Source organism: Neopsephotus bourkii, unplaced genomic scaffold, assembly GCF_033783945.1.
Source record: "Neopsephotus bourkii isolate Nb327-2 ecotype Australia unplaced genomic scaffold, CSIRO-AGI_Nbou_v1 NB_1707, whole genome shotgun sequence".
NCBI lineage: Eukaryota > Metazoa > Chordata > Aves > Psittaciformes > Psittacidae > Neopsephotus > Neopsephotus bourkii.
In genome coordinates this window covers 768,482-779,330 of record NW_026902181.1, presented here as the reverse complement: position 1 = coordinate 779,330, position 10,849 = coordinate 768,482, and the positions used below count along the sequence as shown (strand labels likewise).

At 57.8% G+C, this 10,849-nt stretch overlaps 4 pseudogenes; all 4 read right to left on the bottom strand.

The window, feature by feature from the left end:
- Positions 1-1,014: 1,014 nt before the first annotated feature.
- Positions 1,015-2,575, bottom strand: LOC133224739 (inositol 1,4,5-trisphosphate receptor-interacting protein-like 1; annotated as a pseudogene).
- A 935-nt stretch (positions 2,576-3,510) lies between these two features.
- LOC133224738 (inositol 1,4,5-trisphosphate receptor-interacting protein-like 1) lies at positions 3,511-5,147 on the bottom strand (annotated as a pseudogene).
- Positions 5,148-6,139: 992 nt separating this feature from the next.
- LOC133224737 (inositol 1,4,5-trisphosphate receptor-interacting protein-like 1) lies at positions 6,140-7,690 on the bottom strand (annotated as a pseudogene).
- A 993-nt stretch (positions 7,691-8,683) lies between these two features.
- Positions 8,684-10,236, bottom strand: LOC133224736 (inositol 1,4,5-trisphosphate receptor-interacting protein-like 1; annotated as a pseudogene).
- Between the last annotated feature and the right edge of the window lie 613 nt (positions 10,237-10,849).

Genomic DNA, 10,849 nt, shown 5'->3' with positions numbered 1-10,849 from the left:
ATGAGCAAGACTGGTGAACTGGTAACTATGGACAAGGAGAAGGCTGAGGTATTCAACAATGTTTTTGCCTCAGTCTTCAATGCCAGGCTCTTTCCCCACACCTTTAGAGTGAATGAACTTCAAGGCATGATCTTGGAAAGCAAGATCCCTTTCACTGTAAGTGAAGATCAGGTTTGTGACCTTTTGAGGAACCTGAACATACGTAAGTCTATAGGACCTGATGAGATCCATCCCAGAGTCCTGAGGGAATTGGCTGATGTAGTTGCCAACCACTCTCCATGATATTTGAGAAGTCACAGCTGTGAGGTAAGGACCCTGGTGACTGGAAAAAGGGCAATATCACAACCAGTTTTAAAAAAGGCAGAAAGGAGGATCCTAGGAACTACAAACCTTTCAGCCTCACCTCTGTGCCTGCAAAGAGCATGAAACAGATCCTTCTAGGAGCTATGCTAAGACACATGGAGGACAGGGAGGTGATTCAAGACAGCCAGCACAGTTTCACCAAGGGCAAGTCCTGCTTGACTAAACTAGTGGCCTTCTACGATGGAGTTACTACATCAGTGGTCAAAGGAAGGGCTATGAATGTTCTCTATGTGGACTTCTGTAAAGCCTTTCACACAATCCTCTATAAAATCCTTCTCTAAACTGGAGAGATACAGATGTGATGGGTGGGCTGTTCGGTGGATGAGGAATTTGCTGGATGGCTGCATCCAGAAGATAGTGGTCAAGCTTGGCTCTCGCTTGGCCCCTAGGCAGCCAGACCTGCCAGCAATAGTATCCGGGCCTATGTGAAACCCCATTCTGGCTGCAGCCAATGAGAGGAGAAAGCAATGAGAAAGACATCTTTGTTGCTACCCAAAAAAACAAGAGAAAAAAGCTCTTGGTAGAGGTCAGTTGCATGGGATAGTCCTTTTCTTTCCAGTGTCGTACATTCTGTCCTTTATTTGCCTCCTCTATGAGGTGGTCATCTGTCCTCGGCTGTGAACTCGGCAAATACAGCTTTCTGCAGGAAAATCAGTGCCAGTTGAAAAGCTCTCTTCTAAGCCGAAACTGCAGCTCCCTGAAGTCACTCATTGCCTGCTCATGAGCAGCTGGATCCTGTGCCAAGTTCTGCAAGAGGTTGAGTGGCTGCAGCTCTTCTGCAAGGCCGGGGGCAAGATGATCTCTTCGGGAATGGTCTCGTTACCAAAGAAGAAGTGGTTGAGTCGTTTCCCCTCCAGGCAGCAACGAAGGTACCGCATGATGATGCTTCCAGCCGCAAAAGGAAATCCGTCCTGCGCCAGCCTGCCAGGGGCCTGGTAGTCAGGAGGTGCATCACCACTGTCTTAAAGGTATAGCTGGAAAATCCTGTGCCCGTCAGCATACGGGTGCAGAGTTGCAGGCAGTTGAGGTGGAAGCTGTCAGCTGGGACCTCCCTGGCCATCAACAACTGGAAGAACTTTGCCTCTGCCACGCTGGAGCTCAGTGACCATGTTGTGCTTGAGGTACAGAGAGCCTCTGTAGCCTGGCTGCTCACGAAGATGTCTGAGTTGCCTTGCTGCACGCCAGGCATCATCTCAATGAGCAAGGTTCTCCCACGAGATATGTATCAGCTGCAGCTTGCAGGAGCGGCTGGAAGGCAGCACCTTCATACTGTAGTGACGTGACTGAGGCAGAAACTCCCAGGCTGAACTCACAAAGTCCTGAAGCCATACGGCAGTCTTCTGCACATCTAGGTAGGAGCCGGTGCAGAGGGTGTGTCTGTAGGAGGCTGGGCTTCTGATTCTTCCTCAGTGCCTCCTCGGGGTGGTGATGGAAGCACAGCGTGTCCCCCAATGTCTCCTCCGTCCTGCATGTGCACACCAGTTCCACACGGATGCAGAAGTCCAGCAGCCTCTGGCCCACGGCACCCGCCTCCAGGTGGAAGGCGTGCCCACGGGGGGGGCCTCAGGGGCACAAGCAGACGGTAGACAGCGTCATCTTCATGGGGACTCCAGCATTCAAAGGCACTGCCCACCCCGATGGCTGCTTCCAGCACTGGGAAGAAATCACTTGACAAGCGCCGTCGAGAAGCACGGATGAGGCTACCCACCAGCAGGAACACCAAATTGCTCTCGTCTTGCAGTTTCCGCACTGGCCACCTGATGCGCCTTGCAAAATAACTGCCCACATCTCTCTCACCATCGGCATCCTCTCCTTCATTCTCTGCCTCCTCCTGCTCTTCCTCCTCAGAGCTAGAGCTCTCCTCATCACTGCTGCTGCTCTCCTCGTCACTGCTGCTGTCCTCCTCATGGCTTCTTTTCCTGAGCCACCAGTACAGTCTGACACTCAGGACGAGCAGGACGCCAGCAATCAGACCCAATTGCCAGTGCTGCAAGGCAAAGAGCAGGGTTCTCCAGACCACGTAACTCTGCCCCTTGCTCTCCTCTTGCCTCAGCTGCTTCACCTTCTGCAGCAGCCAAACCATCTCCTGGTTCAGCAGCCCCAAAAGCTGCTGCATGCGGTCAGGTGTGGTTTCATGTGGCTCATCAGTGACCACGGCCAAGTTCAGGATGAGAATTAGCAGTAACCACACAAAGAGGTATGTGACAGCCATGGCCTGCAGGAGACAGAAGGCATTCAGTGGGGCTGGGATGGAGGGAGGGAGGGAGGGAGGGGAGGGAAGGAAGGAAGGAAGGAGGGAAGGAGAGAGGCAGGGATGGAGGCTGCAGTGTGGGGAGTGGGGCCTGGGAGCTGCAGCAGGAGCTGCAGGGAGCTGGGGACAGGCAGGAGAGGGAATGAGGCAGCTGGGGAGGCAGCAAGGCCTGTGCGAGGCCCAGGTGCCAGCAGCAGTGTGCCCTGCCCATGCGCTTGCAGCCAGTGCCTCGATGCAGGGTGAGCACCCACCCCCAGGGGCCTGTGTTTCTGCCCTGCCCCTTGTCCAGCCCAGCCTCCCCCCTCCCCTGCGTGCGCACTCACTGCTGCCCCAGGCCGTACTGGGCCAGTGCTGCCTGCTGGCACCCTCATAACCAACCCCCAATGTGACACGCCCCCCAGGTGCTGTCCCAGGCGCCGCGTTGCATCGCGGGCTACACCAGCCCCAGCCTTTATCCTTCTGTGGCCCCTTCCAGCCGACCTTCCCCCACGCCTGTCCGGCTGCATGGGGCTGTCGTTACCCAAGTGCAGGACCCGGTACTGAGTAACATCCTTTGGTTCTTCTCCCCTTGTGGAGCCCAGAAAGCTGCCCACAGTACTCAGGGTGAGAGCGCAGCAGGGCTGAGTACAGGCGCTCAGCCCCTTCTGTCGCCCGGCCAGCCATAGTGTGCCTAATGTGCCCCAGGAGACAGTGGCCCGTTTGGCCTCCAGGGCACATTGCTGACTCCTGTGGAGCTGACCATCAAGCACAGCCCCTGGCACCCTTTCCATAGCCCACACCCTCACAGACCCAGTGCTTGTGTGTTCCGCAGGAGATTTACTGGCATCTTTGCATAGGGGAACACAGGGTTCTTCCTTTCCTCCGGTATTCTACATTCTGTCCTTTATTTGCCTCCTCTATGAGGTGGTCATCTGTCCTCGGCTGTGAACTCGGCAAATACAGCTTTCTGCAGGAAAATCAGTGCCAGTTGAAAAGCTCTCTAGTCTAAGCCGAAACTGCAGCTCCCTGAAGTCACTCATTGCCTGCTCATGAGCAGCTGGATCCTGTGCCAAGTTCTGCAAGAGGTTGAGTGGCTCAGCTCTTTGCAAGGCCGGGGGCAAGATGATCTCTTCGGGAATGGTCTCGTTACCAAAGAAGAAGTGGTTGAGTCGTTTCCCCTCCAGGCAGCAACGAAGGTACCGCATCAAGATGTCTTCCAGCCGCAAAAAGGGAAATCCGTCCTGCGCCAGCCTGCCAGGGGCCTGGTTGCGGGGAGTCAGGAGGTGCATCACCACTGTCTTAAAGGTATAGCTGGAAAATCCTGTGCCCGTCAGCATACGGGTGCAGAGTGTGCAGGCAGTTGAGGTGGAAGCTGTCAGCTGGGACCTCCCTGGCCATCAACCGGAAGAACTTTGCCTCTGCCACGCTGGAGCTCAGTGACCATGTTGTGCTTGAGGTACAGAGAGCCTCTGTAGCCTGGCTGCTCACGAAGATGTCTGAGTTGCCTTGCTGCACGCCAGGCATCATCTCAATGAGCAAGGTTCTCCCAGAGATATGTATCGGCTGCAGCTTGCAGGAGCGGCTGGGAAGGCAGCACCTTCATACTGTAGTGACGTGACTGAGGCAGAAACTCCCAGGCTGAACTCACAAAGTCCTGAAGCCATACGGCAGATCTTCTGCACATCTAGGTAGGAGCCGGTGCAGAGGGTGTGTAGGAGGCTGGGGCTTCTGATTCTTCCCTCAGTGCCTCCTCGGGGTGGTGATGGAAGCACAGCGTGTCCCCCAGTGTCTCCTCCGTCCTGCATGTGCACACCAGTTCCACACGGATGCAGAAGTCCAGCAGCCTCTGGCCCACGGCACCCGCCTCCAGGTGGAAGGCGTGCCCACGGGGGGGGCCTCAGGGGGCACAAGCAGACGGTAGATACAGCGTCATCTTCATGGGGACTCCAGCATTCAAAGGCACTGCCCACCCCGATGGCTGCTTCCCAGCACTGGGAAGAAATCACTTGACAAGCGCCGTCGAGAAGCACGGATGAGGGCTACCCACCAGCAGGAACACCAAATTGCTCTCGTCTTGCAGTTTCCCGCACTGGCCACCTGATGCGCCTTGCAAAATAACTGCCCACATCTCTCTCACCATCGGCATCCTCTCCTTCATTCTCTGCCTCCTCCTGCTCTTCCTCCTCAGAGCTAGAGCTCTCCTCATCACTGCTGCTGCTCTCCTCGTCACTGCTGCTGTCCTCCTCATGGCTTCTTTTCCTGAGCCACCAGTACAGTCTGACACTCAGGACGAGCAGGACGCCAGCAATCAGACCCAATTGCCCAGTGCTGCAAGGCAAAGAGCAGGGTTCTCCAGACCACGTAACTCTGCCCCTTGCTCTCCCTCTTGCCTCAGCTGCTTCACCTTCTGCAGCAGCCAAACCATCTCCTGGTTCAGCAGCCCCAAAAGCTGCTGCATGCGGTCAGGTGTGGTTTCATGTGGCTCATCAGTGACCACGGCCAAGTTCAGGATGAGAATCAGCAGTAACCACACAAAGAGGTATGTGACAGCCATGGCCTGCAGGAGACAGAAGGCATTCAGTGGGGCTGGGATGGAGGGAGGGAGGGGAGGGAAGGAAGGAAGGAAGGAGGGAAGGAGAGAGGCAGGGATGGAGGCTGCAGTGTGGGGAGTGGGGCCGGGAGCTGCAGCAGGAGCTGCAGGGAGCTGGGGACAGGCAGGAGAGGGAATGAGGCAGCTGGGAGGCAGCAAGGCCTGTGCGAGGCCCGGTGCCAGCAGCAGTGTGCCCTGCCCATGCGCTTGCAGCCAGTGCCTCGATGAGGGTGAGCACCCACCCCCAGGGGCCTGTGTTTCTGCCCTGCCCCTTGTCCAGCCCAGCCTCCCCCCTCCCCTGCGTGCGCACTCACTGCTGCCCCAGGCCGTACTGGGCCAGTGCTGCCTGCTGGCACCCTCATAACCATCCCCCATTGTGACACGCCCCCAGTGCTGTCCCAGGCGCCGCGTTGCATCGCGGGCTCACCAGCCCAGCCTTTATCCTTCTGCTGGCCCCCTTCCCAGCCGACCTTCCCCACGCCTGTCCGGCTGCATGGGGCTGTCGTTACCCAAGTGCAGGACCCGGTACTGAGTAGCATCCTTTGGGTCTTCTCCCCTTGTGGAGCCCAAAGCTGCCCACAGTACTCAGGGTGAGAGCGCAGCAGGGCTGAGTACGCGTGGGCGCTCAGCCCCTTCTGTCGCCCGGCCAGCCATAGTGTGCCTAATGTGCCCCAGGAGACAGTGGCCCGTTTGGCCTCCAGGGCACATTGCTGACTCCTGTGGAGCTGACCATCAAGCACAGCCCCTGGCGCCCCTTTCCCATAGCCCACACCCTCACAGACCCAGTGCTTGTGTGTTCCGCAGGAGATTTATACTGGCATCTTTGCATAGGGGAACACAGGGTTCTTCCTTTCCTCCCGGTATCTTCTCACATTCTGTCCTTTATTTGCCTCCTCTATGAGGTGGTCATCTGTCCTCGGCTGTGAACTCGGCAAATACAGCTTTCTGCAGGAAAATCAGTGCCAGTTGAAAAGCTCTCTTCTAAGCCGAAACTGCAGCTCCCTGAAGTCACTCATTGCCTGCTCATGAGCAGCTGGATCCTGTGCCAAGTTCTGCAAGAGGTTGAGTGGCTCAGCTCTTTGCAAGGCCGGGGGGCAAGATGATCTCTTCGGGAATGGTCTCGTTACCAAAGAAGAAGTGGTTGAGTCGTTTCCCCTCCAGGCAGCAACGAAGGTACCGCATGATGTCTTCCAGCCGCAAAAGGAAATCCGTCCTGCGCCAGCCTGCCAGGGGCCTGGTAGTCAGGAGGTGCATCACCACTGTCTTAAAGGTATAGCTGGAAAATCCTGTGCCCGTCAGCATACGGGTGCAGAGTTGCAGGCAGTTGAGGTGGAAGCTGTCAGCTGGGACCTCCCTGGCCATCAACCGGAAGAACTTTGCCTCTGCCACGCTGGAGCTCAGTGACCATGTTGTGCTTGAGGTACAGAGAGCCTCTGTAGCCTGGCTGCTCACGAAGATGTCTGAGTTGCCTTGCTGCACGCCAGGCATCATCTCAATGAGCAAGGTTCTCCCAGAGATATGTATCAGCTGCAGCTTGCAGGAGCGGCTGGAAGGCAGCACCTTCATACTGTAGTGACGTGACTGAGGCAGAAACTCCCAGGCTGAACTCACAAAGTCCTGAAGCCATACGGCAGTCTTCTGCACATCTAGGTAGGAGCCGGTGCAGAGGGTGTGTAGGAGGCTGGGCTTCTGATTCTTCCTCAGTGCCTCCTCGGGGTGGTGATGGAAGCACAGCGTGTCCCGCAATGTCTCCTCCGTCCTGCATGTGCACACCAGTTCCACACGGATGCAGAAGTCCAGCAGCCTCTGGCCCACGGCACCCGCCTCCAGGTGGAAGGCGTGCCCAGCGGGGGGGGCCTCAGGGGGACAGAGCAGACGGTAGACAGCGTCATCTTCATGGGGACTCCAGCATTCAAAGGCACTGCCCACCCCGATGGCTGCTTCCAGCACTGGGAAGAAATCACTTGACAAGTGCCGTCGAGAAGCACGGATGAGGCTACCCACCAGCAGGAACACCAAATTGCTCTCGTCTTGCAGTTTCCGCACTGGCCACCTGATGCGCCTTGCAAAATAACTGCCCACATCTCTCTCACCATCGGCATCCTCTCCTTCATTCTCTGCCTCCTCCTGCTCTTCCTCCTCAGAGCTGAGCTCTCCTCATCACTGCTGCTGCTCTCCTCGTCACTGCTGCTGTCCTCCTCATGGCTTCTTTTCCTGAGCCACCAGTACAGTCTGACACTCAGGACGAGCAGGACGCCAGCAATCAGACCCAATTGCCAGTGCTGCAAGGCAAAGAGCAGGGTTCTCCAGACCACGTAACTCTGCCCCTTGCTCTCCTCTTGCCTCAGCTGCTTCACCTTCTGCAGCAGCCAAACCATCTCCTGGTTCAGCAGCCCCAAAAGCTGCTGCATGCGGTCAGGTGTGGTTTCATGTGGCTCATCAGTGACCACGGCCAAGTTCAGGATGAGAATCAGCAGTAACCACACAAAGAGGTATGTGACAGCCATGGCCTGCAGGAGACAGAAGGCATTCAGTGGGGGCTGGGATGGAGGGAGGGAGGGAGGGAGGGGAGGGAAGGAAGGAAGGAAGGAGGGAAAGGAGAGAGGCAGGGATGGAGGCTGCAGTGTGGGGAGTGGGGCCGGGAGCTGCAGCAGGAGCTGCAGGGAGCTGGGGGACAGGCAGGAGAGGGAATGAGGCAGCTGGGGAGGCAGCAAGGCCTGTGCGAGGCCCGGTGCCAGCAGCAGTGTGCCCTGCCCATGCGCTTGCAGCCAGTGCCTCGATGCAGGGTGAGCACCCACCCCCCAGGGGCCTGTGTTTCTGCCCTGCCCCTTGTCCAGCCCAGCCTCCCCCCCCTGCGTGCGCACTCACTGCTGCCCCAGGCCGTACTGGGCCAGTGCTGCCTGCTGGCACCCTCATAACCATCCCCCCATTGTGACACGCCCCCAGTGCTGTCCCAGGCGCCGCGTTGGATCGCGGGCTCACCAGCCCCAGCCTTTATCCTTCTGTGGCCCCTTCCAGCCGACCTTCCCCACGCCTGTCCGGCTGCATGGGGCTGTCGTTACCCAAGTGCAGGACCCGGTACTGAGTAACATCCTTTGGTTCTTCTCCCCTTGTGGAGCCCAGAAAGCTGCCCACAGTACTCAGGGTGAGAGCGCAGCAGGGCTGAGTACGGGCGCTCAGCCCCTTCTGTCGCCCGGCCAGCCATAGTGTGCCTAATGTGCCCCAGGAGACAGTGGCCCGTTTGGCCTCCAGGGCACATTGCTGACTCCTGTGGAGCTGACCATCAAGCACAGCCCCTGGCGCCCTTTCCCATAGCCCACACCCTCACAGACCCAGTGCTTGTGTGTTCCGCAGGAGATTTACTGGCATCTTTGCATAGGGGAACACAGGGTTCTTCCTTTCCTCCGGTATTCTACATTCTGTCCTTTATTTGCCTCCTCTATGAGGTGGTCATCTGTCCTCGGCTGTGAACTCGGCAAATACAGCTTTCTGCAGGAAAATCAGTGCCAGTTGAAAAGCTCTCTTCTAAGCCGAAACTGCAGCTCCCTGAAGTCACTCATTGCCTGCTCATGAGCAGCTGGATCCTGTGCCAAGTTCTGCAAGAGGTTGAGTGGCTCAGCTCTTTGCAAGGCCGGGGGGCAAGATGATCTCTTCGGGAATGGTCTCGTTACCAAAGAAGAAGTGGTTGAGTCGTTTCCCCTCCAGGCAGCAACGAAGGTACCGCATGATGTCTTCCAGCCGCAAAAGGAAATCCGTCCTGCGCCAGCCTGCCAGGGGCCTGGTAGTCAGGAGGTGCATCACCACTGTCTTAAAGGTATAGCTGGAAAATCCTGTGCCCGTCAGCATACGGGTGCAGAGTTGCAGGCAGTTGAGGTGGAAGCTGTCAGCTGGGACCTCCCTGGCCATCAACCGGAAGAACTTTGCCTCTGCCACGCTGGAGCTCAGTGACCATGTTGTGCTTGAGGTACAGAGAGCCTCTGTAGCCTGGCTGCTCACGAAGATGTCTGAGTTGCCTTGCTGCACGCCAGGCATCATCTCAATGAGCAAGGTTCTCCCAGAGATATGTATCAGCTGCAGCTTGCAGGAGCGGCTGGAAGGCAGCACCTTCATACTGTAGTGACGTGACTGAGGCAGAAACTCCCAGGCTGAACTCACAAAGTCCTGAAGCCATACGGCAGTCTTCTGCACATCTAGGTAGGAGCCGGTGCAGAGGGTGTGTAGGAGGCTGGGCTTCTGATTCTTCCTCAGTGCCTCCTCGGGGTGGTGATGGAAGCACAGCGTGTCCCCCAATGTCTCCTCCGTCCTGCATGTGCACACCAGTTCCACACGGATGCAGAAGTCCAGCAGCCTCTGGCCCACGGCACCCGCCTCCAGGTGGAAGGCGTGCCCACGGGGGGGGCCTCAGGGGGCACAAGCAGACGGTGGACAGCGTCATCTTCATGGGGACTCCAGCATTCAAAGGCACTGCCCACCCCGATGGCTGCTTCCCAGCACTGGGAAGAAATCACTTGACAAGTGCCGTCGAGAAGCACGGATGAGGGCTACCCACCAGCAGGAACACCAAATTGCTCTCGTCTTGCAGTTTCCGCACTGGCCACCTGATGCGCCTTGCAAAATAACTGCCCACATCTCTCTCACCATCGGCATCCTCTCCTTCATTCTCTGCCTCCTCCTGCTCTTCCTCCTCAGAGCTAGAGCTCTCCTCATCACTGCTGCTGCTCTCCTCGTCACTGCTGCTGTCCTCCTCATGGCTTCTTTTCCTGAGCCACCAGTACAGTCTGACACTCAGGACGAGCAGGACGCCAGCAATCAGACCCAATTGCCAGTGCTGCAAGGCAAAGAGCAGGGTTCTCCAGACCACGTAACTCTGCCCCTTGCTCTCCTCTTGCCTCAGCTGCTTCACCTTCTGCAGCAGCCAAACCATCTCCTGGTTCAGCAGCCCCAAAAGCTGCTGCATGCGGTCAGGTGTGGTTTCATGTGGCTCATCAGTGACCACGGCCAAGTTCAGGATGAGAATCAGCAGTAACCACACAAAGAGGTATGTGACAGCCATGGCCTGCAGGAGACAGAAGGCATTCAGTGGGGCTGGGATGGAGGGAGGGAGGGAGGGAGGGGAGGGAAGGAAGGAAGGAAGGAGGGAAGGAGAGAGGCAGGGATGGAGGCTGCAGTGTGGGGAGTGGGGCCGGGAGCTGCAGCAGGAGCTGCAGGGAGCTGGGGGACAGGCAGGAGAGGGAATGAGGCAGCTGGGAGGCAGCAAGGCCTGTGCGAGGCCCGGTGCCAGCAGCAGTGTGCCCTGCCCATGCGCTTGCAGCCAGTGCCTCGATGCAGGGTGAGCACCCACCCCCAGGGGCCTGTGTTTCTGCCCTGCCCCCTTGTCCAGCCCAGCCTCCCCCCCCTGCGTGCGCACTCACTGCTGCCCCAGGCCGTACTGGGCCAGTGCTGCCTGCTGGCACCCTCATAACCATCCCCCCATTGTGACACGCCCCCAGTGCTGTCCCAGGCGCCGCGTTGCATCGCGGGCTACACCAGCCCCAGCCTTTATCCTTCTGTGGCCCCTTCCAGCCGACCTTCCCCACGCCTGTCCGGCTGCATGGGGCTGTCGTTACCCAAGTGCAGGACCCGGTACTGAGTAACATCCTTTGGTTCTTCTCCCCTTGTGGAGCCCA